The following is a 27,592-nucleotide window of genomic DNA, read 5'->3' as shown; positions in this document are numbered from 1 at the left end:
AGTAAAAATTTTATATACCTCGATCGATACAAACGTTAACAAACGGGAAGCCGATGAAAAATTATGAATATCCAAAACCTTCCAACTACTCACTACAAAGTGATACTTCGTTTTTATTTTAAGAAAACATGTGAAAACATGATAAGATCTCAATTTAAAAAGATCAGCGGAACCATTAAAATCCAATCTATTCATTAAAAAAATATATTTACTTAAAATAATTCGTAAGAAAAATACATAATTGCAAAGATATCGCAAAGAGATGCATAAAAACAGTCAAACTCATACGTAAATTGAGTATGGTTAGATATGACATTCCTTATCACGAGCTATAGGAAGATTTCTTCAATAAGTTTTAAAAGCTACACCAATATATTTGAAAATCATTTTGTGACAGGAAAGGAGGTTTTTCGCTAACGATCGTTTTAATATTAAGGTAACCATTTAGCACAGTGTGCAACAGAAAAATAGCTAATATTATCTTTGGCATTCTATTAATAAAATAATTAATTCGGTTCACAGGATTGCTAAAATGTACAACAAAATTGCACATTTTCATGAGCTTTGCCATTTGAAATTGTTCATATTTTATTTTTATAACTAGTAATAATACACTACTAAAGTTTAAAACACATTAAATAACAGAGAACTCGTACTATACAAATATCATCTTATAATAGAAAATTTTATCTGACAAAAACAGCCTGTTGCTGTGAATTAGAGGCTAAAGATATCTCCTTAGGGCAGAAAATGTTTTTGTCTCTTTTGTCATCTTGAAATTCCGAAATAATTTTGCCACAAATTTTTATTATGGAGCTTTAAACAGCATTTCTCATGAATATGTAAATAAATGTTATATTGTGCGTCCGTGCGCAATTACTGTTTTACAAACCAAATGAAAAGGAAATTAAGAATTATTGACGTCTATGAAGTTTTCCGCATAGTTTCAAACATTTAATATATGATCAATTGGAACTGCGGATATAGCTGGGAACATTAATAATTATTTAATATAATACCATGCTACTTATTTCCTTCCAAAAGCCATAATTCTAATTTCAAAATTCTTCTGGAAATGACATTTACCTTGTTAATCACTTTTTGGTACAATTAATATTATTCAAAATAGTTTTGCTTCATTATTGAGTAAGTTTGATAAAAAAATATTTAAAGCAGCTAAATTTTCATATTTCTTACGATATAAGGAATCTAAGTTAATTTTACAAGGGAAAAAACATACTAAATTATTAAAGTTTGATTAGTTTCATTTTTCTATGATGAAATTCATGTCCTGAAGAAACGCATATGTGTGATGAACAGGAAGATATTGAAATTGTTAAATTTTATGCATAAGTTATGAAATATTTTGAGACATAGCTACACGTCTAAGATAATAAATTAAATTACTTTTTAAAACATTTCATTTGTTACTTTTTTTAGCATTAGTTGCACAGAACATAGAGTTATCGACATATTTTCCATCTTTTAAAACAAATAGAAAAAATAACTAATACTTCTTTCGAAGCTTATGGTTGTCGAATTGATGCTTTCACGAAATTTATTTAATTCGTGTTTCGGTTTTTTCCACAAAAGCATTTAATTAAAAGAAATATTAAAAACTAAAGAAAGGTAACAGCAATTTTTTAGAAATCATTGCCTGATTTATTTCCCAAATCATCTTCACACTTATGACGTTTTTCCATTCCGAGACGACTAATCATTTACTGATTGTTTAAATCAATTCATGGTTTTTCCCAATAGAGTTTAAAACTACTTGGTTATCCTCTATCTAACGTAGAAAGTTAAGACTAAGCGTGTAAAGAACTGATATTTGCTCAGAACCACCAGAAACAAAAAATTTCTAATCGACACAATGTAAAGTATTCGGAATCTCAATGTTATTCATTTTTTACTTACTTTTAAAAATTCATCTTAACTATTCATGCAAAAGTAATGCTAAAATAACAATACAGTGTTTAGATAAGTTATATTTCATGGCTGTAGGAAGCTGTATTAGGTTGTATGTAGGTATTATTAATGCTAACTAAACAGTTATTTGTTTGATAAAAAGTTAGCTTTCATGATAGAAAGAAGCACTGATATTAGAATAATTTTGTGCAACAGGTAAAAAATAAAGCAATACTGTTATGAATTATCGTTTGTTTAATCTTTAATTTTGATGTAATTCATAAAAGGAAGTTGCTATGGTAACGGTTTGTCTTGCTTTTTTTAAGCTTGTTTGTTCTTTTTTGTGTAGAAGAAACAAAATCAACTTTAGTTTATATATATTTATTTTTGAGCATAAATATATTTATATTTACGTCATTTTGTTTCAAGTTTTATTGAGGAAGCTAGTATTTTATATTTTTGTTAACAGAACTGTGAAATAAATAATTTCGTGTGTTGTAAGTTGTTTACAGTATAATCAAGAACACTGGCATTAATATCTAATGCTGATTTGAAGTGAAAAACAAAATAAATACAGTGCAAAGATGTACTAAGATCACAACTTTGATATGCACAGTAATCGACTATAGGGACAATTTATTAATTATTTAAACTTATTTCTCAAATATTTGTTAAGCACTTAGTTCATTTTTTAGTAATACAAGTTTCATACATAAAATGCCTAGTCATTTTAGATAGCAAACATACTTCCCCTCTTTAATATATATAATATACCCCTCTTAAAAATATATATATATTTTAATTAGTCAAAATTACAAAGCGGCACCGGCGGATTCTTCAAACATGTATCCATATTTTTGAAATTTTAGAATGCAACTCAGAAAATTAATATTTATACTTGAACATTCATGTTTTTATTTGAGAACAGAAATCTTGCTTTGATCAATAATCTAAAATCAAGTGAATAATTTTAGTACTTCAAAAAGAAACCAATATGACAAAAAAATTATGCATAAGAATTGAAATTTTCTACACATATATTTTTTTAAATCAGAATTTTAGATATAAATTTCTTAATTAGCAGAAAAATACTTTAAATATAGAAAGTGTTTAAGACTCAAAAATATGGAAATTGTTCCATTTCAATTTTTGCTTCATTCTTGCTTTATTTATAATTTCAATTGATTCTTTTAAAAAATTACTTTTTATGATGCATTAGAGAGAAATCGATGCATGTCTTAAAACTATTAACATAAAAAGAAAGATTTGAGAATTTTATGGTTGGGTGAGATATACTTAGGATCGGGTATAAAAAACTTATACAGCTTAACCAGAAGAAATACAAGTTAATAGATTCAAATGGTGCGGAAAAATAAGTCTGACGCAAAAATAAATGGAAAAACAAACAAAATAAAATAAAACTAAGATATTTCGTGTTCTAGAAATTCGTATTAGCTTACAGCAAATAACTACTTATTAACAATGTTTTCAGGAGGGAGGGGGAGATAATACCTCCTAGGGCACACCTAGTTGATTGTGGTACCAATGCGAAAACGATGTGAATTTATGAGCATCGATAAGCATAAGTGAAAATAAAGAGTTTGCCTTTCTATAGTTATAAAAATAGCAATAGTGAAAGTTTATACAGTCACAAGAAACCAGTGTTGTCGTATGGCAACGTAAATCTTAAGGAAAAACTGATTTCAATCATAGAAAATTTAGATTACTGTGAAAGAATTTTTTTTTTAAATTTAAATCAATGCGAAGTAGTATAAAAATTAGAAAAATTATCTTAATTGGAGCGAAAAAATAGAGCGTATCTAAAAATTTTTCTGCGACAATTTAAAATTTTTGTGCTTTTAATAAACTTCGGTTGACAAACTAAAGCCGTTAAAATACTATAAACTGTGACCTTCACTTATTATACTTAGCAAAAAGCTTTCTGTAAAGCTTATGCTGCATTTTATATGATGATTAATAGTAAATAATAAACCAGCTGAAATTGCCAATATGCTATAGAAATGCATTTTTTAAATAAATTTTCAAAACTTTTATTAATTTATCAAATAACTGAAAATATATACTTTTATTTAACATAAAAATGATTTTTAAGAAATTTTCTAACCGCCTTTTTAGCTTTAAAGTAATTTTTAGGTGTTTAAACCAATTTTACATCATTCAGTTAAATGAAATAAACACAAATATAAATGTAATTTGAATATAATACAAATATAATCATAATGAAAAAAGTACCCGCATAAAGTATTCAATATTGTAATCTATTGCTCCTGATTCAAACTCTCAAGTTTATATTTAAATGAAGACTTGCATTTTTTGTCTTTCTTAACTACTATATTTTCAGCACGATGTTGAAACGAAATTTGATATTTTTTAGAAAAAATAAAGATAACTAACACTTTTTACTAAAAAAGACCTAATCAGATCTGCAACCCTCGTTATTTGTGATATTTTCTGACGGATTTGCAATCATGAAAACTTATTTTTGTAGAAACTATAAAAAATGACTCCTACAAAAAAAATTAGATTTCACATTCAAATAATATTTTCTGACAAGTTTGAAAATGTTTTTACCACTTTTTTTTAAATAAAAATCAACCGAATTAATATCGCGCTAACGACTGGACGGTTTCTTAGTTTTCTTTTAAATGTAGCCAAATGTGGATTAATAATTAGGAATTATCCCATAAACGTGAGTTTATATGAATATCTACTAGGAGTTCATATCTTCTAAACTAAGTTCAAAATATCAAAAGATAAGGAGTTGACATCACTACAAATCAATTACGTGAATAAATTGATAAGTTGAATGTGTAGTTTAATAGTAAACGGCGCAAGGAAGTTGCTACGGATCTAATCACTAACTTTATTAAGTAATCAATGCAACAAAATCAAACAGTTTTAAAAACCAAGTCTTGAACAAAAAAAAAAAAGGAGGGAACGATTACTATTCTACGTCTGAGTCTGTAAAGTTGTAGATACTTAAATTCTATCAAATTTTTCAATCGAAAATAACAAATTTGTTTTCAGCTAATTTTCAAGTTCTGATAGAGCTTTCATAATGAAATATTTCATAAGGGCTTATGATTACATTCTGGAAAGAATGTGTAATAAAATAAACAGTGCGTTTTAAAAGGAAACGTTTTACTTAAACTGAAATGTTTCATGCATTAGATTTTGTCACACTGGTCGGAATTAACTTTCGCTGAATAAATTTAATGTGTAAACAATAAGGAAAAAAAACTCCTTAAAAAAGCACTTCAAGCACTTTTAGTAAAATATCGTTTAACTTTCAGATATCTCCAAAGCCTACCAAGGTAAATGAATAAATGTTCAATTCTTTGGTTCATTGTCGAGGTCGCTGAAAGCTGACAAAAATGACCAAGATTGAAATAAAGGGCGTTTTTATTTGAGAAGGTTACTGTCTTTAGCCTTTAAAGATTAATGATGATTCTTCTTTAATTATTATTTCGAATATTAATTTATAACAATTCTTCTATCAGCGGCATAAAATTGAAAGCATTATTTTCTGACAGTATTGCGCAGAAAATAATATTCAGGAGATAAATACCAGGTAAAAAATATACCTAGTTATGTCAAAAAATAATATAAATATTAACATTACTAAAGAACTTTTTGGTTGCTCATCATTTGATTTTATTTGTCTTTCTAGTAAAATATATTATAGAAACAAAATTCAGTGACAAGTATAAATGTGCAATCATAAATAATTAATGCAGTTGTTTATGATAAATTGAATTCTAATTGTTACAAGTTTATTGTAATATATCATTCATTTTTCATTTCATAGAATGAAAAATAAAAGCTGGCAAGTTATTAAGTAATAAGAAAATTTTCTTTTAAAAACATTGTGAGCAAACAGTAAAAATCACAAAATTTTGTTTCGAAAAAATGTTCTTAACAATGATAAATATTTCTGTTGTTAACCATAAACTTTTATTCTTATTATTGGAGTTCATATTAGAAAATAAACTATCTGATACGTTTGATTACATTTTGAAACCCTTCTTCGAAGATTTAATTGTTTTTTTAATGTACAGTGAAAAAAATATTTTTTCGAAATCTATCAATATTTTCCTAGAAAGCGTATCAGACCCGTATCCACAATATTTGTCTGGAGGAGGGGGGGGGGGTAAACAAAAAATATTTTTTTTTTTAATAATTTTTCTAACATCATTCCTTTAACTTTAAAAAGGAATAGTATTCACCTATAGTGTCGTTCATGTTTTTTAAATAAACGACAAAAGCTTTACTGTATATTATCTACTTATCAGGATAAGTTATCTAACTTGGATAAAATCTCACCATTGACAAGAAAGCTCTGTTAACCTGGGAATAAACTTTTATTCAACTAGTTTGACAATGCAGACTATCTTCTTCATAGTTATAAATTATATAGTCACACCTCAAGCAATTTGCATGTCGAAAATGTCATCATGCCAATTACAGCAATTATGCAATAGTTCACAATGCCCATTGCAGCAGTGGTTAAAATGTTGAACTAAAGTTTAGTTTTGATATCGGAAGTTATTTTCTTAAATATAATTATCCAAAAACATTATTCATAAATAATATTTTGTTCGTAGCTTTATAATTGAATTCAATTTTATATTATTTTAGAGGGAAAACTAAAGCAATTTTGTTTCAAACAAGAAAAAATTATTAAAATGTTCCATATTAAAGAATTATATCTGTCTGAAGCTTGTGGAGAACTTGAAGCAGGACTTTTCTTTGATAACAGATATCACTACGAAATATGTAATCACGCGTAAATAAGGCTACCAATAAAAATTCTAAAATATTTTTTTTAATGGTGCAAGCCTTTGTGAACACCATTTAAATTACATGAAATCGATGTGAATTTACTTGGGATCAAATTTAATTCAGACCTTATAATCAAAAGATTTAAAAGCAACTACACAGCACCAAACTCAAACGGCATTACGCACCCAAGAGGTCAGAAAATGAAATTGCGTTTAAACCAAATTTTTTTCAAGTAGCAAGAGAGCTTTCAATCTTGAGGTTCCTATCTGTAGGGGAAAATGGAAAGAATTTGCAGATGAAAAATAACACACAATTGTGTGCCTCAACTTCTCAACCCTCACGTTCTGGTTGTACACACAAAGAACTTTTCCCTTTTTTTTTGTTGAAAAAAGTAACTATTTTTAAACATATGATAGATGGGTTTGTTAATGTTATTCATTTTAGCATAAGTATAGAGGAACTTTCGGTAAAAAACCTTTCTCACCAAATAGCTTCATCTAACATAAAACAGTGATGGTTTATTTTTGACGCAACTCTGGTTTTTTAAATTTAAACATTTTATTCCACCTCCGATATTTCGAGATTTTTCACTACCTTTTTACTATTCTAATACAGACTTTACTCTAAAGTCTTATATTTTAAAATGCTGACTTTTGCAGAGGTGCCAACTTTCCAATTTAGCTATCAGACATCAGAGCACCAAAATATAAACGGAATATAAATTAGAGCAATTTTAAGGTGTATATACAACCTAATATGATAAAGGTATAAAATTTTAATAAAATTATGCATGGATTTACTATTAAACAAAAAATAACATTTAGATAAAAAAGAAACTATTTTAAAAATTATGCAAAGTTGAAACTTTATAAGATGGTAAAATGAAATGGAATGAATTTTCAAGGTCTTAGTTCATTAAAAACTAGCCTTCACGGTTTTTTGTCATGTTGCACTTGAACCTTAAAAAATTTATGATCCAGCATCAGTTTTAGTTATCCTTCTAATATGCTCTTCCATAAGGAGAGAAGTTTAGCTTATTGGAAGGAAATATAAAGTTTCTTTCTCTTTTTTATAAGTTTCTATCAAAACATTGTTTTTTCTTACTTGTAGAATTGTTTGAGGAGTAGAAAAAAATCTCAGATTAGTTGCAGACCATAAAAATGTCATAACTCTTTGTAATGGAGAGGAAAATAAGCTTACTTTAAACTGCTTATTACGGAAATTCTTAAAAAGTATAAATTTTATTATTTGAAAGTAAGACAATGACAATGAAAGCGTAATGATTGCGGATAAATTGTAATTGTTGGCACCCCTGCTTTAATCGATATAGACTCGAAACAAAACTACAACTTTCTGAGCTTGTTTTGAATAGAAAAAATAAGGCATCACACTCGTAGGGCACCACAATCTCAGCATGTCCGCAACCACTGAACCACAAAAAGGCTTTGACAGTTAAATGATAGAAGTGTGCTTTATCTTTAAATAAATTCAGAGCTTCGAAATTTGTAAGTTAAAAACTTTAAGAATAACACTATTTTGAACTGTGGCAAAATCGTTCTACGAGTTGCGTGATGTCATTGTAGGAGCTTATTGTGAAACGCTGTTACAAAAAGATAACTTTTATTCAAATGAGGAATAGATGTTTAGTACTACTAATGAATAAAGCCACATTCATATCTAAAAAAATTGGGGCGCTTTTATTAAGTATTTTAATTGAATATAATTCATAATAAAGAGATTGTAGACACCCTAAAAATAAAAGTGCCATTTAAATGGCGGTCCATTAAGGGCTGGAAAAAAAATTCCCCTTTTTCTTTGTTTCACAATAAGTTATTACAATTAGGGTTTCTAACACGTGATTCGGAACTCCCTTTTTGTTAATGCTTCGTACCTTCTCCCTAAACCCCTTTTAAAATCCCCAGAACATATGCCTACAATATTCCAGCTTTATCATTTTAAAATACCACTCAGAAGTATATGGACGTTTAAAATTGCTTATAATCTTATCATAGATGCAGTTACAAATGAAGGCAACAGAAAATACAGAAAAAATTTCCAGCTTAGAATATAAATATCCATTGCAAAATTTTGTTTTGAAATATATTTTTCTGTACTTAATTATTTTTCTTTCATTATTAAAATTCGATATTTTGCAGTCGATCAAACTCTAGTTTTTAGATTGAAAATTTGGCCCAAAATTCGGTAGCTTTTGCATTCTAATCAAATGTATTAATAATAAAAAAGTATCACTTGAAAGAATAGGATTTTCTGAGCATTTATCAAGCTATGGATAAGTTTGGAAGTGAAGTATTTGCAGCTCGGAGACAAAACATTTTAAAGAAATTTAATTTGTGTAGGTGCAATACGCATCGCTTTTTTTTTTTCATTTTTTTTTATTTGGTTTCAATCAGAGCAGAGGGGGTTCTGAACCTTTTTCCTCCTCATTTCCTGAAAAATTCCACTTCCTCTTGAATGATGAGATGGAGTTACTCAATTTTCACAATTACTTTAATAAAAAAAAACTATTTAGACAATAAATACTACATAAATTGCCCTAAACGCGAGCGTTAATTTAGATTTAATTTAAAATTCATGGTAGGAGAAAATAAAACACAAGAATGTATAAGATTAAAAGATTGTAAGAGGTAACACAATGCTTGAAAATTGAAAATGCACAACAGATTAAGAAGTTATTTAACTTTTAGTTGAAAAAATTGTCTTTCTATTCAAAATGTAAAACTTTTACCGTCGTGTCTACTTTTTACAGATTTAAAAAAGTGTCACACAAATATAGCTTTACGCCACTGATTTTTTTTTCTTTCATAGAAATACAAACACTGATTACAAATGTAATATGTAATCAGTGTTATAAATGTAATATTTTTAATAATTATAATAAGTTTATTCATATTATAATAATTTTATTCAAAAATTAACCTTTTAACGTTAAGGGTAATGCCATCAAAATAGTTCAAATTTAAGCCTTACTTTTATTTTAATCACATGCCTAATTAAAGTAATACTTGTAATTAATATTAGTTTTGATTAATTTAGTTTAATTTAATTACTCTTCCGACATTTACAAGAAATACATAAGTAATTTCAAATTCTAATCATTCCTATTTTAATAAGTTAAATTCGTTTTATAAGCAATGTTTCTCAGTTACATATTTATTCTGAGAAAGCAAGAGCGTTTTTTTGTCTGATTCTGTAACTTAATTAGATATTTGAAGTAGTTCCTTTAAGTCAATATGATTGACAGTTAATTCGAGAAATTCTGATCATTACTATAACTTTTCATATATTGGGATAACTTTTTCATATTAAATTGTAAGCTGTATTAAATTGTAATCTATCAAAAGGTACCCTCAGATTGTGCCGTATTTTAAATCTTTACCCTGATATTATTTAACCGAATTTGATCGATGTATGAAAAGTTATCCCCTAATATATCACTACTAATAAATATTCAAACAATGAATGTTTACCCATAATGAATAGTTAATTTTCGTTTGCAATACAAAAGATTGTTTCGATGTTTTTTTTTTTTTTTTTTTTTTTTGCTGCTTCTAAATGGCTTTTTAACTAAATTTCGCTGCATTTAATACATTGTTACGAATTTGAGTTATCAATTTTTGAAGCATTCAATTTGGAACGATTCTATCGTCATTTCACATTTATAAATTTTTCAACTCCTTTTATTTTTAATACATTGTTATTACGCTTTGCGAATTTCAATTTCGAGTAATTACTTTTTGACATGTTCGGTTGAATAATGATGTCACGTCATTCGACGATAGTTCTTTCGGAAGTTACTTATTATACGAGAGTAAGGAATTATGATCAAGTCCGTTTGATCATGGGCCGCTGGAGTCAGAAAGTCTCGTTTTATATAAATATGTGATACCATGGGTCGAGAAGGGAGATATATGTGATCATTGTCTTGATAATGTCTGGCAAAATGGGTGCAATCAAGACGATCGAACACATATTGATCAGATTAGGTGGAGTTGACTGGACATTTGAGCTATGAACTTTACGACATGATACATACGGGAAGCACTGATACAAAAATTTCTAAAAAATAATCTGAAAATGTACTTATCTATTTTCGGCCTTGTCCACAATGACGTGCAACTTGCTGTTCCTGTCTGCAAGACAAAACACCAAATATTACATTAAAAAAAAACTTATAGAAAAAATAACAAAATCCATTTTAAAATAGGGTTTCCATTTGGTTTATTTAAAACTAAGGAGAAAATAACATTTTATGTCCTGAACTTAAATAATTAAACCGTTGAAAAGCAATTCAGAAAAGTCTTTCGTAATATTTCATTAAACTCTGCATATACAATATAATAAATCACAAACAATTAACAGAATAATTCCACGTCATATCAATCACTTTCCCTCCCCCTACACTCGATTTTAGTAAAATTTGGTGGATTTGGAAGCACATCATGAAATAATTCATGTAATTAAACTTGGAAATTGTGAACAATAAACTTATGAAAAACTGAAGTTTTCATTAAAAAAAAGACAAAGTTGCAGAAATATAAGTGGAGGCTACTTTTTTCTAGAGATGTACTGGTGGTCACTAAAATTTTGCTGCGTCATATTAAATCTTCTACCCAGCCAGTTCCAGGTAACCAGCAAAGATTTTTAAAATTTGGATTTATCATCCGGCAATTTCCGGTTATATCCGGGCGGGTATTAAAATACATAATATAAAAAAAGAAAAATATAAAATATTAAAATATAAAAATCCCATAATTCTCTATCGAACCAATATTTTACCAGATAATGCTCTAAAGCAGGGTTTCTTAACCTGTGGTTCATGGACCCCTTAGGGGTCCATGGGTCATAATTTAGGGGTCCGTTAACTTTTCCTAATTTTTAAAACGTTTGGATCAATAATATTTAAATAACGTTGACTTTTTTTCTAAACGGTGAAAATACATATTTGAAACTAGGTGATCGAGATACCCTAAATTCAGTGCGGACAGCACACAGCCCTCTAATATCCCTGTCATATTTTTAACAACCTCCACTAACCGGCATTCAGTTTGCACCATCAGGGGCAACCCCCTGATGACGTCCGCTGTGCTAGTTTTATCAACCCCTATCAAGCTACGTGCATTTGACACCTTGTCCAGGTTACTAGATCTAGAAGTTTTTACTTAGAAGAAAGCCCAGTTTTTGAAATCTGGAACATTAACCAAACTTGCATTTGGTATTTCGTGAAAACCTCTAGTTGAGGCATTACTCAAAGTTGCATATCGTATTGTCAAAAGCAAGAAACCGCTTAGACGTTAATTAAGCTTTGTGCGCTGGATATGGTTGAATTAGTTTGTGGACTGGAACAAAGAAAAAAACTTGAGGATATTCCATTATCAAATGATGTGATACATTCAAGAATAGTTGAAATTTCTTTAATATCTTGAAACAGATCATCGATAAATTGAAAGCATCGACATTTCCCTTTAGTATGCTACTGGATGAAACTACAGACATCTCGAACTGTAATTAACTTCTTGTTTTTGTTCGTTGCGTGTCTCACTGAGGAATTCTTATTTTGTGAGTCTCTTTTGCGAACTACAAAGTCAGTTAATGTTTTAGTAATGTTAAATGTTTTCTTTACCAAACACGACTTCGACTGGAAAGAAAAACTTCACTCTCTTTGTACAGATGCAGCACATGAGATGCTCGGCAATAAATCTCGTTTTGCCCTATTGGTAAAAAGTCTCCTAATAGACATGCACTAGCTACAAAAACTCTTCCAACCAGCTTAAAAGAAGTATTATCAATAGTTATTAAAACTGTGAATTTTATTAGAAGCACGAGGACAGGTTTTGAAACGAATTTTCATGTAGGGGACAGAAGTATCACTTTTTCTAGAAGAAAAAGATAACCCACTCTGCGAATATTTCAAAAAAAAAAAAAAAAAAAAGAAGAAGATATTTTTAACCATGTGAACAATTAAGTCTTTTAATTCAAGGGCCTGATATTACCATTATGGATGCACCTGAGAAATTACAAGCATTCTTTTTGAAAATGCCACTTTGAAAAAATAGAATTCAAAATGAGATATATGCAAACTTTCAAATGTTGGACGAAGTTCTTTCAGAAAATGCATCTCGGTAAGATAATTTATTACTGAATAACTTAAAAAATGGAATCTGAACACCTGGAGGTACCTCAAGTTTCCTGTAAAAAATATTTTATTTTGGATGAGATAAATATAAAAGATGAGTTGGGGATTCCTAATCCTTTTCTTTGTGATATTGACTGTATCAATGATATAAACCTTGCTAAAGATGAGCTTATTGATCTTAGAACAAAGTTCTAGCTAAAAATGGATTTCAATTCAAAAACACTCGGAGAGTTCTGGTCTTTTGTGAGAGAAGCCTACTAATTGCTTGTAAAGCGAGCTATGGCAACTATAATTCCGTTAGCTACAGTGTATCTTAACGAAGCCGGATTTTCCACACTTGTGACAATAAAAACTTGTGATTGAATGTTGAACATGATATGCGCGTTGCTTTGTCGAAAACTATCCCTCAGTTCAATTTATTAATTAAGGAACAGTAGCAACAACCTTCACATTAAAAATTTTAATTTTAAAAATTTTGTGCTCTTAAAATAATAAAATTAAATGTTTTCTAATAATTGATGTTGTTTTCACAGTTATTTTTTCCCAGGGAGGGGGTCCGGGACTCCTTAAAAAATTTTAAAAAGGGTCCATTGTGAAAAAAGGTTAAGAAACATTGCTCTAAAGAGAGCTATTTTGCACTTATATAAATAAAAAAGAATATTTTTTTATCATTTTAAACTAACACAAAATTAAAATGTATGATAAAAAGGTATTGAAAAACACAAGATACTTTATTTACTTCGCATTAGAGCTGTACAATGGGGTATAGGCAACGGTCAGGGAAACATCCCTGAAGAGGATCCGAAGAAGTGCCATCACAATTTTGATCTTTTGCAGAGGGGATGGCTCCTTCGCTTTGGTTGCCCGATAACCTGCGCGTGAAGTCGAGCATTTTACGGTAGAGCAGTTTAACGAGAGCAGATACCGTGCTCTCTCGGTCCCTGCGCAGGTTGATCAGAATGACCACCCACCCACTTACTGACCGCAGCCAGTAAGGCTTGACTTCGGTGTTCAACTGGGAACCACCATGTCTTTACTATCAGTTCATTGCGGGACTTAAAAACACAAGATTAAGGAAGTTAGTATTAGTATAAAAGGTTGTAAAGTTAAAGAAGGGGAAAAATACAATATTGGGACATTTTGAAAACGCAAAATACTTTTCCTTATTTAGCATTTATTTTGAAACATTACATTTTTTAGAAAAATCGGCTGAAAAAAAATTTAACAAAAGGGGTAAAAAAAAGTCATAATATTTACACTTAGATTAAAATTCTATATACGAATATTTTCAATTAGAAAAGACCGAACAGTTTTGGCTCAGAGGACAGAGTGATCACACCGACCACACTGCTGATGTTAAATATCCTCTGTGGTAGACGGATCATGGGTGAGAGTCCCCTTGCCATCAGGCTAACTGTGGGAGTTTTTCGAAGTTTTCCGAAATCATGAAAGGCAAATGCGACTTAGTTCCATCAAGAAGTCTTCCACGAGGGTAAATTTCTCCCAATACTTGATCTAGGAGTTCTCTTTTCTTCTGGGTTGGATTCAAAATTACATGACTACGGAGTTGAACATCAGTATTCTTAAACCCAAAGATTTAATGAGATAAAATTAAATCAACGACGATTATAAAATAAAATAAAAATAAAAAAGACCACAATAACAATTAATAAATCAATACGAGTACTTACAATGCCCAGTAAACTAATTCCAGATTAGATTGCCAGTTCAATCAGGTTTCCGTGGTACCTCGTGAAACTGTTCTGCAGTAAAGTGTTCTACTTCGCACACAGGTCGTCAGGGCTACCAAAGCAGAAGAGCCACCCCCTCTGAAGAGGATCAAAATTAGGATGGCATGTCTTCGGATCATATTTCTGATGTTCTCCAAAGCAACAACGTTTCTTTAGTAAGTCTTGAGAGGCCCCACTGATAGTTCCAGTAAAGGCGTTAATACCTAAAAAATACCAAAACATTTTTATAATTTTTCAATTGTATGATAGACACACACACACACACACACATATATATATATATATATATATATATATATATATATATATATATATATATATATATATATATATATATATATATATATATATATATATATATATATATATACATAGATATATACCTAGATAAAATATTGTATGATATCAGTGATTATTTAATCCGTGATGAAACCAATTTAAAATGAATAAGGGAAAATACGATTCATTCGAGGGAGGAGGGCTTTTTTCAAATAAACTACATATACGCAAATATATAAGAGAAACATCTAAAACAATCTCAATTCTTTAAAATCAGATTTTAGAGTGATTGGGGTAAAAAATCGGATGTCCAGGTCAAAGAATAAGTTTCCCTGGCAAAATCCTCAATCCTCAAACCTTTGGCCCACTCTGGACTGTCGTTAGATTTGTAAAAACCTAAATAGACATAATCTGCTACATCCCTGTAATCGGGAAACAGTAATAAAATCATTCTTGAAAAAACATTAGTTAAGAGAAAGTTCGCACACTTTCATTTAAAACACAAAACAACGTTTTTCCACGTAAAGTGAACAAAATTCCAATTCAAGTTGTAATTTTTTTTAATTGATAGCAAAATAAAGAGTTCCATTCTAATCGTTTTATGTTCGTTTAATTAAATGAAGCAATTTTTTTTCTATGGGCGATCTGGATTTGTTGAAACTTTGAACAGCTCTTTCAAAAAAAAAAAAAAAAAATTTTTTTTGAAACATTAAAAAGTTAAAATGGAGCTTCTAACTCTAGGTGTGTCACCCTAAAGATGGTTAAGTATAATTTTATTTTGGTATTAGTTACAGGAAAAAAAAGGATATTTATAGTATCAGACATGCAATGTAATTTTAGATCCAACTAATAGAAACAAATTTTAAGTAAACTACAATCACTTTTATCAATAATGAGCTATATGTTTATTTTAAATTTATAAAGCTTAGATTGAATTTATTTAGCTAAAAATGAAAATTAAAAAGGTATTTGGGGATCTTCCCGTCGACCTGTCAGCGGGAATGCGCAAGTCATTTGATGCAATCATAATGAAAAACAATTTCCAAATATTCTAAACACATTGATTTTATCAAATAATAAAATAACAAAAAACTGTAAGTGTAAAAATACGCAATAAAAAAGTGTAATAAAAAGAATCAAAACAAAATAAGAACCTCTATTTTTCCTCACTAAACTTTCAAAACTAACTCGCGTAGTCAAGGATTATACACAGAAAATATGATAAAATTTGGTCTATTGTCACGGAAGCTACCTTTTGGTGATAATATCGGTTTTGGCGAAAATAGACATGATAATCCCAGGATACTCAGAGAAGAGAAAGTATTACAAATTAGTTTTAAATTACAACGGCAGCAATTAAAAATTACAAACTCTTCTGTTAAAAAAAATTACATGTTTAGCACATCTTAATCGGTATTGGTGTTATAAAAATATTAATTTGCATATTCGTATAGTACATCTATAACTAACAAATTCGTGTTTTAATCATTTCTGAAAAATAAACTGATTGTAACACTAGACTCTACAATTTAAATTTATTTCTGAATCTAGTTATCAGTAGAACGTAATTGCTTCAACAAAAACATTCATTAAATTCAGGAACTCTTTTCGAATGTTTTATAATAATGTAAGACATTCAACAAATATTTACTGTAAAGCTAAGTGGAAAAATAGTAAAAAAAGATCTTGAAATTGACGGTAATGAAAAATCAAGTTGGTACCTAATATATACGACGATATAAAAAAAGACAGCTGAAAAAGAACATTAGAAATAAATAGCACAGTTAATTTAAAACTTCAAATTGGTATTAAAGAAACAAATATAAAACATAGCTTATCATGAAAAAAAGAAAGATTCACAAACGCCGTTCTGAGATTTCTGATGTGACGAAAAAAAAACACGTGGAACAGATCTTCAACTGAACATTTATTAATGAAAAATAAAATTAAGATTCAACTCTTCGAATTAGCGGGTAGTGTAATCTGTGTTATATTTGTGTAAACTAAGTGCTTTAACGTCTGTGTGTTTTCTTGATTTCTAGATTTTTCAGTTGATATTTATTTAAGAAGCTTAATATTTATAACAATGATAAAAAAAAATGGATTTTACATTAAAGTTTTGATATAAGTAACCAAACAAAATCATATTTTAAATATTTCGAAATTCACGAAACTAAAAAAAAAAATTATCCTAAAAAGGATTCTTTAAGTAATTAAAAAGTTCAATTAGTTATTAAATCAGACAAATTTATAAACGCAGTTTTGTATTCCGTCCATAATATTCTTAAACTACTTTTTGTTGCTTAATCAAATCACCTTTTTAAGAGATACGCTGATTTCTGTTGTCAAATCTAAGTAACATTTTGTAATAGAAAATAAAGTAATGTTAACCTAGTTATTCCCATCGATAAACCGATAGCTAGGTAATCGATTGTTATAATATAATCGATTTTTAACATTTTCCTCTTAAGAAAAAGATAATTTTCATCCAATAAATTAATGTTCAATTTATATATTTCAGTAATATTAATCAAAATAATCAAAATGCTTCGGTAAAGAATTTTAAATAAAAAAATCCACAATATCGAAAAAACTTGAGAAAAAAATTAAAAAGTTCATGTATTTTTCTGGAATAAAATTATTTAAAATTTAGATTTCGACATTCAAAATCACATATTAGTCTAAAAATATATATAAATTATATTTTGATTTTCAATCATGGTTAAACTAAAGAGAAAAAAATATTTCATTTTTGGCATTAAATTAATGTTTTTAACGGTTATAATATTTTTCAATTGGTTCTATTTTTTTCATTAGTTTGATAGTTTAATACGCAAAAGTAAACAATTTTTTACACACTTCCTCTTGCCTTTAACATTCAAGCTAGATTCGCATCAATTTCTTTGTTTCATGAAAAAAAAAGAAGTCAAAATCTTTACGGAAAATATTTCAGATTAAGTTTCAAATTTGGAAACAGTTCTGTCGGAATAAGGGCTACGAATCTACAACTCATCACGCATACGCATATATATATATATATATATATATATATATATGCGTATGCGTGATCATATATATATATATATATATATATATATATATATATATATATATATATATATATATATATGCGTATGCGTGATCATATATATATATATATATATATATATATATATATATATATATATATATATATATATATATATATATATATATATATATATATATATATATATATATATATATATAAGAAAAAACATCAATGAAACAGATAGGAAAAGTAAAGAATTTATGTTTTAAATTTGAGTACTACAATAGAAACAATATTTAAAAATATATAGCAGCATTTTTAAACAAATGTACTTAGCTTGGACACATAAAAAAATGAATTTAACACATATAAAATTAAAATTTTAAAAACAACGTTTTTTAAAAAGAAGTATACAATAACGTAGAAATAATTCTATGTTTGTCATTAAAAGTAACTAATTATAAACGTAAGGTAAACGATAAATACGTTTGAAAGACGGTCGGTATTGGCTGACATAGCAGATAGGATTACTTTCTCTTTTTTTTCTTAATTCCATAAAAAGTTTTAAAGAAGTTTTTCATTTTATTACTTTCCTTTTTGTTATTACTCCAGAAAGTGATCGGATTTTCAACTGGAATTAAAAATTGAAACAAATTTTAGCTTAGAATTTTTAGGAATTAGTAATTTGTTGTAGCCAAGGTCAAAACATCATTTGAAATTTAAACACTCTAACTAGACGAAAAGTAATCGCAATTTTATTTGGTAGGAAATTTTGTTTGGAATATAATTGTAATGATATTTTCTTATCGCTTTCAGGAAGCTATTAAAACATGTATTGTCTTTTTTTAATAAAGCTCTAGTCGAGATTTGAATGCTCTGGCTAATCGGAAAGTAGTCGAAATTTCGATAGACAATAAAAGCTACTTCTAGCAATCAGAAAAAATGATAGAAACTTTGTCATTCCGCAAACAGTTCCAGCTGAGCCGTGATGACTCAAGGGATAGAGAGCTTTTTCCTTTAAATGAGGTGAAACGAGTTCGAATCCCAGAGTTGGATGGTCGATACGAATTCCGCGTCTGATTTGCACCGACAACAGTGCTGACGCAAAATATCCCCAGTGGTAGACGTATCATGGGTCTCCTTGCCGTCAGGCTTACCATGGAAGTTTTCGAGGTTTTCCTCTCCATGTAACGATAATGCGGGTTATAATTCCATCAAAAAGCCCTCCACGAAAGCGAAATGTCTCCCAATACTTGATACAGGAGTTCCCTTGTCTTCTGGATTGGGTTCAAAATTACAAGACTACGGAGTTGAAGATAATTAGTCTTAAACCCAAAAGTAGGGTTGGCTGTTCAACAACGGTTATAAAGCACTCCCAGTTTAAATTTTAGTCCTCTAGATCATCAAAAATAGGTCGAAAGTTTTCATGATTCCAGCCAAATACATACAAAAGCGATTTAATAAAAGCGTAGCAGCCAATGGTTAAAGCTAAACAGTTGTCTATTAAGCTCACATTTTTGTTAAAGATATAAAGTATTTTTTTATAGGTAATACAAACGCATAATATCTGGATAGAATAATTGACATTTATTTCTCATGAATATATAGATAATATTGTATAGGAGAAAACAATTTTATTTAAAGTGCATATAGGTTTTCACATCTTTAATTTCAAGCTAAGCTTGGATTCTAAACCAACTCAATATACACCGAAGAGCCATTATATTATGCCCACCCATCTATAACAATGATCTCTCCCAGGTTTTCATGGTTTCTCGCCCAGTAACAATGTTTTCAAGGGGCACATTAGAACCCATAATCCTCATAGAACAATTCCTGACGTCTGTAAACTAATTGAACATAGTTGCAGACCAGGTTCACCCATTCATAGCAACAGTTTTTCCTGCGGGGGGGGGGGTGTTTACCAACAGGATAATGCACCATGTCATAAGGGTCGAATCGTCATGGATTGCTTCGAGGGCCATCGTCATGGATTTTTCCAGTGACTTTCAAGTCATATCTAGGCCCCCAAATTCACCTGACCTTAATCCAATAGAGCATTTGTGGTCCTACTTGGAAAACCAAATTCGTGCTGCCACGCTACCCCCTCGCAGTGTGAGGGAATTACAGGACCAGTTGGTGAGCGCTTGGTACTAGATACCTCAGACTACCTATCAGCACCTTGTGGAATCAATGCCACGGCGGGTGCTAACAGTTTTGAGGGCTAATGTTATTAGCAGGGTGGTCATAATGTAATGGCACTTCGGTGTATAACTTCTAGAAACAACTTTTTAAAAAAAAAAACATTTTTTCTCCATATTTAAATACGTACTTTACATTTCTTTAGCAATTTCGTAAAAAAAAAAGTGAGTAAACGATTTGAATGTGATAAAACTATTTCAAAAAATATAAGTACAAATACTAAAAATAAAACTAAAAAAAATTTGTTTTGAAAAATATTTTTAGTTTTTAAGTGTATGAAATATTTCGATAAATTTAAAGAAAACAGTTCAGAGGCAAAATAGGGTTGATACAGGGCTATTTAAATATGACATAAGCACTTAACATAGGGAGAGGGTTAGTGATTTGAATATTTTTGCTGATAAGAGAGGAGGAATATAAGTAATGCTTACGTTAAAATTGTCTTATTTCCAAAATTTTTCTCAAAATGCGAAATAAAAACTTTAACATAAAACTACACGTTGAAAATTTTCAAATTTGATATAATGTTAAATTTGGGGAGATAAAAAAATTGGAAAAAAGTTTGTTTGAAGTGTTCTGTACACATACGGGCAAAACAAAAAAGTTCCAAAAAATATTACTATCAAAATTATATACATTGAATTAAAACAAATTTCGTTCAAAGCGAAGTTCAATCTTGTATTTGAATTTAATCCTAGAACAAAATTAATCCTAAATTTATGACATTTAAGAGGCAAACGAAGTTTACTTAGGAGGCGTGTAAATTCATTATTGTGGTCAATTTCTTCTTTTAGAATATTGCAAATTTTAATTACAATTTTTAAAAATGAGAAATCAATATTTAATTTTTTAATCTCATTTGGGAAATAATTAAGGTACAAATAAATTTAATTCATGTGCCTTACAAGCCATATTATTTCATGCAATTAATATACATTTTAGAACAATATTTACGAAATGCATAACACTATATGATAGATTTTAACAATCCTTCAGTAATAATTAAAAAATAATAATAAAAATGGCTTCAGAAAAAAAATAAAAAATTTTAAAACAAAATTTTTTAATTATATGTGTTGAATATTGAGCATAAATATTACAAGCATGTTTTAAATTATAAGTATGTCAGAGGAAAAATTTACTTACTTTTTTACAACTACGAAAACTAAATTCTTAAAAGCTAAATTTCGTGATCGCAATGTGCGATTTTTAAATCATTGGAATAAGAAGCGTGATATTTATAGTGTTTGCGAATCGTAATATTTGAATTTAAAATAGTACGGAGTAAGGCTAGGAATTCAGGGGCTCTAGCACGGAGAAGAATCAAAGTTTGATTTTAAAATCACGTGAATATAAACCGGGATACATAATTTTAAAATACTGCTTATAACAATTCAATTCCTGAGATCACAGTGTGCTACTTTCAAACCAAGTGAATATGAATCACGATGTGCGGTTTGAAATTTCCTAAATAAGAATCATGATGCTTGATTTTAATATTGCGTGATATTTGTGTGTTCTTATATATATATAAAATTTCTAGATAATTTTCTTAATCAAGCACCCGTAAAAATTACTTAAGTAACAATTCTTTAATTTATACTATCTGAAATATCGAAAGATTGATATAAAAACCGTGATTTAATCTGTCTCAGATAATTATACAAATTTATTCATAAACATCTTCCCAAAATAACTTTGTAAGAATATTAAACATTTAATAATCATTCCTTACACATACCATTTTAAAGTATATAATACATCTCTACTGAAATTTAACCTCACACAAATCAGTGTATATAAATAAATGAATCAAAATCCGTAATTAATGAAAATAACTGCATTTCTTAAGAAAACAAATCTATGAATAAAAATAAAAAATCACTTCAATCACAACTATTAACGTAAACAATTATGAAATAAATGTAAAAACAAAACGAATAGTAATAACGAATTATATAGCAACTATAATGGAAACTTACTTGATAGATCACAAGCCAGACTTGAGTTGTTACTTTCAGTCTCGAAAACCACTAACATATATCTATACCACTATGTTAAAAATACCACTATACTTTGACATAAACAAACAACGAACAAACTTATATTTAACGTCTCTAATCAAATTACAGAAACTTTAAAAATTAAGCCTTGTTCCACAAGAAGAGAGAGAATTCTAATTTGTTTTGTGTTCCAGGGTTGTTATAATCCTTGCTTCTCACTAATTAGTTATTTGAAATTTTCCGAACTAAAGTCGCCAATTCAAAATTCGCCAATTAAAAAAGTTTTGAACAAATGTAAGTGAAATTTTTTTGCATCCAGATTTTCTTGATATTAAAATAAGTTGTGAAATGATTTATAATTTTAAAAAATTAGTTATTTCAAATGTTCTGAACTAGAGCCGATTAAGAAAGTTTCAACTAAATATTACATGGAATTTTTGTGCATCTAGAATTTCTTGAAGTGTATGTGAAAAATTGATTTAACATACTTCAATAACATTGATTTACAAGTTATGAAATGATTTACTATTTTAAGAAGTACTGACGAAAATCAGAACTAGAAACGAGAGCAAAATACTTTATCGCGCAATCAATCGTTTTGTATTGGTCGCGATTTTCGAAATAGTTTTCATTATTTCTTATTTTTAAATTCTTGTTCTTGAATAAAACATATCTTCAAATTCTTTTGAAATTTTCTACAACAATTTATTACCCGTTTCAGTTAACTGACAAAAATCAGAACTAAATATACTTTTTCACGATATACTTTATCACGAAATTTAATAGTTTTGAAATAGTTTTCGTATTTTTCTTAATTTCAAATTCTTGTTATTTACTAAAACATATCTTTCTTTTACGGACGAATAAATGTTGGTTCCGACGCTACACATACGAATCAACACGTATCTCCATTAAATATTAACTTACAGTTTTCAAACCAGAATTTATAGTTTAAAATACTAAACAATCGCATACCAAAGAAAATTTTTATAGACGAATTAGGGAGCCCCGCAATGGGCAAAAATAGGTTTTATTGACTAACCGTAAAGAGGTACCTAAATCTAAATATTTGCTTGTTGAGTGTGTTGCAGTTGGTAAGCCTGCGAGTAAGTAGGATTTGTAGGCCAGGAGGTCCTTGGTTCGATACCCATCGTGGGTTAAATTTTAAATTTTTTTACTAATTATTTTATTTATATTATTTTTTAATGTGTTTTATCGATATTTTAACATGAATAAAGTGTTCTATGTATAAAAAATAACTATTTTCCTTTCGGAAAGAACGAATAATAGTTAAAATGATAAATTTCCTTTATTTATTTTCTTGTTTATTTATTTTATTTTATATTATTTTTTTAGCATCGTTTACAATATTTTAACTTGAATAAAGTGTTCTATATATAAAATTAACTATTTTTCTTTGGGAAAGAGAGAAAAATAGTTAAAAAAGAAAAGATATGAAGCCGCGTCATCCCGCTCAGCCAATCTTACTCACACACAAGCCTTAAACGGTGTAGCCACGAATATTTAGGTTGGGGCGTACTCTCGTGCTTAGTCGACTAAAAAAGTTTTGAACCCATTGTGGGCCCCCTAATTGCTTGATAAAAATTTCCTTTGGTGCGATTATTTGGCCCATAGTACCCTATTTTCGGCCCGAGTTTGGACATTATAGCTTAAGGGAGTTACGTGATTCTGAAGATTGGGTGCGGACCCGGTATATTTCGGTCCCTTTTTCGGCCATTCTATACATTATTCGCAACAAAGAAAGATACTTCTTTTTATTTGTAGAACGCATTTTATTCACTCTAAAATATCGAAAATATCGAAAAAGAAGTTAAAATAAGTAAATAAATAATCCGGGATTTACACGTTTTATTCTACTTCTTTTTGGAATAACCCCATTTTTAAATTACCAAACGATAGGGGAAATTTCGTTTTTCGAGTTTCAATGTTTTTTAGATCTCTTTGTTAGCTCAGATTTTTTCTACACTCCCTGGCCAAATTCTTAGACCCACTCTAAGATTCTATTTAAAATCTTAATTATCAGGCGATACAGCTTTAATGTTTTTATGTGACTGAAACCGGTTTGCACTTGTTTACGTTCGTACGTCAATCCATTAAACTTTAGGCAATATATTACATAAATATAGAATATTTATTATATCAAGCATTATATTAGTATATTATAATAATTATTTGGAACACTGTAGTGTTTTAATAATAACATGATTTGCACGAGGCAATACTTTTATATTTAAACATACATGTAATGGGTTTATATTCAGGAGATTCCTTAAATACTTCCCATTTGTATTTATTTTTAACGTATTGCATTACAATGTTAACCCATTGATACTGGATCGTAAACCGGTTTCATCCGAGTCAAAAGAATACATCGGTATAGTATCACGTGATAATCATAATTTTACATAGAATGCGTCTAATAATATGGCAAGAGACTGTATCATGTTGGCAAGCCAGCATCAAAAAAAAAAAAAACGGATGAGAAAATAAACGGTTTAAACGTATTATTACATCAAAAAGCAAGGATCAAAAAATATTGCATAGTATTACGTAAATATAAAAGTTATTCTTAATTCATTTTTCAAGTTCCTCCAGTAAAATCATAAAATGGATGGTAATCAGGCGAAATATTTATGAAAAACTTACCACATTTTTGAGACCTTATGCATACAAACAGTTGCAAAGAACCAATCAAGTTACCTCAAAATTAATTCAGTTTTAAAAAAAAAAGTCTTCCTTTTTCAATATTTTTTCTCAAAGATTCTTTTCTTTTACTCATTTTGATATCTCTATATTAACAACTCGAAAGAGTCGCTGATACTTGTAATGACAAAGATTTGTAGAAAAAAATGTAATGGTAATATGTTCAATAAAAAATATTTTACAATTAGTTCGAGAGCTGTTAACGGTTAAACTTGTTATAAAAAATATTATGCGGGACACCCTGCAGTATTGCAACTACGAGTTCAACATATAGATATTTATTCATTTAATTTTAACGAAACTGCAATTTGTTTAAAAATTAGTGCAATTTCAAGTGCTTTTCTTTTGATTTTTCTAAGTCTTTTTTTTTCTGCTTTAATCGCTTCTCTTACCATTTATTTCAAACCAACACTTGCTTATCCCGACTGGCCAGTGGACACCTGAAAAGTCTCACATTTTCTGCTAATCAAAAGATCTTTCCTCTTTGCCTTAAATGCCAACAAAACCAGGCATCACCTGAGCACATCTTGAACTGTTTAGGGCTGAACTGGAACGACATTCATTCCTCTCCCATTCTGGTTTCCTGATTTTCTTAATGTCAACGGATTTATTGATCTGGTCTGACCCCGTCAGACCAGATGGGAATTAGCAACAACAACCATTTATTTTTAAACAAATGCAAAAAATCACCTTTTTTTTTCTTCAATTCATTAATACTAGAAACTAAAACAAAACATAAAACACAACTTTTAACTTCTTTATTCGTAAAAAATATTTAATTTACTATTAGTTTACTATCCTGACTTATCTCGGGCAAGTTAAGAAAGTTAAATATTAGTCCTTGTATGATAGTTTTTAAAAGAGAGACAACACAATGAGATACTTTTCCAAAAGCCAGTGAAGTGTTGCTAAATTTTTTTTCTGTCTAAAGTCTGCAACCATTATGTAAACAATCGCACAAAACACGTTTGCAGTTCCACAATCTAACAGTGTAACTCACAAGCAAGCTTTTTAAGGCATTCGGCCGAGTAAAACCGTGAGAAAACAAAAAGTATTGACTCGAGATAATAAAAATTCGCCATCCGTTGACTCGGAATATTCTGTTAAACATTGATTTACTTGTCGATAGATTCATATATTAAAAGCGTGTCTCAACTGAAACTTTTGAAATGATTGTGTTCAGTTTTTCAATCTTGTGAGTGAGTAAAAAGTCATTTTCTTTTTATTGCGTCTGTAATTGGGTATAATATAGCCTACGTCACAGGTTGTGTTGTTCCTACTAAATTTAACCCATGAACGGTATTTTCTGCGAGCCTAACTTCAAGCCACAAATAAACAAACGAAGTGTTCGATCGTTTAAATAGCTGCTCGCCAGATTTTTTTGCATTATAAGGAAAAGTTATTGAAACTAAATACAACTAAATAAACAACAACAACTAAAACAAATAACAACAACTACTAATAACAATAACTAAATAAACAACAACTAAATTCCATTCGTTTAGCATTGCGTCATATGTCGTTCCTACTAAATCGAAGTAGTTGTGTTTTTTTCATATTATACCCAATTAACACATCAAACAACATAGAAGAGCTACCCTTGCATATTTGTTTGTTCTTTTTGTGGGGCTAAGTAAAGACAATTTTAACACTAAACATACCAACACTTAATCTGTACCTATTTCTACCATAGACTCTTATGTTTCTTGATTGAATGTAGGAAATATGGATGTTAGTATAAGATAAAGTTGAATGACAAGGAATTTAATTAATATGCAATACAGTAAATAAGCGAAGAGATATTTTATAAAAGTATTTAATGAAAAATAATAACAGCGAAATATATGCGTTTGCGAAGCGTTCTATTTACATCTCTGAATGTTGCCACCTTTTTTTTATGAAAGTTAAACTATTCTCTGCTATAATAAAATTAGGCTTATGCGAACCTTACATTAGGAAGGAAATAAGCTAAAAAACACTTTATTATAATTAAACAAAATTGTATAGTGCCGATTTTTAAGTTATTGCAAACACAAAGAATAAGAATTTTTAATTTATTGCTCAACCCATTTTTGACATATACAGGGTGTCATTGTACATTTTCCGAAAACATATTTCTTCTAATTATTATTATTTCTGTAATTCTTATAACCAATATTATTTCTTCTAAGAACTTGTACTGTCCTGATTTCGACATTTCTCTGGGTAAAAACTAACAGTTAGTTAGAAATGAAGTAAAGTTATCAAAATTAAATGTAAGCTACTAACGAAAACTAACTAAATTACTTTTCTCTTTGTCACTTTTTCCTACTCATAAATTCCAATCTAAAATTCTTGGTACTTTCTTAAAATTTGAATTCACAGTTATTCGAACTGAATTTACTACGCAACAGTCTTTGCAGAAAAGTGCAACTCATCGAATGCAATGCGTTGAGCAAGCATTGCATCGTCATTTCTGATCAGATAAACTTATAATTGTTCTTCCGGTCAAATGACCGGTTGTGGTAGAAGTAGGTATACGACAAGTAATATTCGAAACAAACAAAATGCAAAATAATAATAATAGATTATTAACTGCATAGAATTGTTAGAGAAAGTCATGATAAGATGATAAACGCATTTTCGATGCAAAAGTTCTTAAACGGTTATGCTTGCAAAAGATTTGTCCGGTTTAGCGTGATTAACAAGCTTGCAAAATATTTACCTTCAGTTGAAATTGATGTGATTGACTTTCAGA

The 27,592-nt window shown here is 29.0% G+C and overlaps 1 long non-coding RNA gene across 1 annotated transcript; it reads right to left on the bottom strand.

Annotated features, from left to right (window-relative positions):
* Nucleotides 1-9,656: 9,656 nt before the first annotated feature.
* Nucleotides 9,657-22,430, bottom strand: LOC147816152 (uncharacterized). The gene is made up of 3 exons (XR_015431065.1): nt 22,111-22,430; nt 14,557-14,819; nt 9,657-10,862 (listed from the first exon to the last, which is right to left on the bottom strand). It is a non-coding gene; the product is annotated as an uncharacterized LOC147816152 (long non-coding RNA).
* Nucleotides 22,431-27,592: the final 5,162 nt, after the last annotated feature.

Source organism: Parasteatoda tepidariorum, chromosome 2, assembly GCF_982258835.1.
Source record: "Parasteatoda tepidariorum strain Cologne lab strain chromosome 2, Ptep-v5.0, whole genome shotgun sequence".
Classification (NCBI taxonomy): domain Eukaryota; kingdom Metazoa; phylum Arthropoda; class Arachnida; order Araneae; family Theridiidae; genus Parasteatoda; species Parasteatoda tepidariorum.
This window is presented reverse-complemented; position numbering and strand designations above follow the sequence as displayed.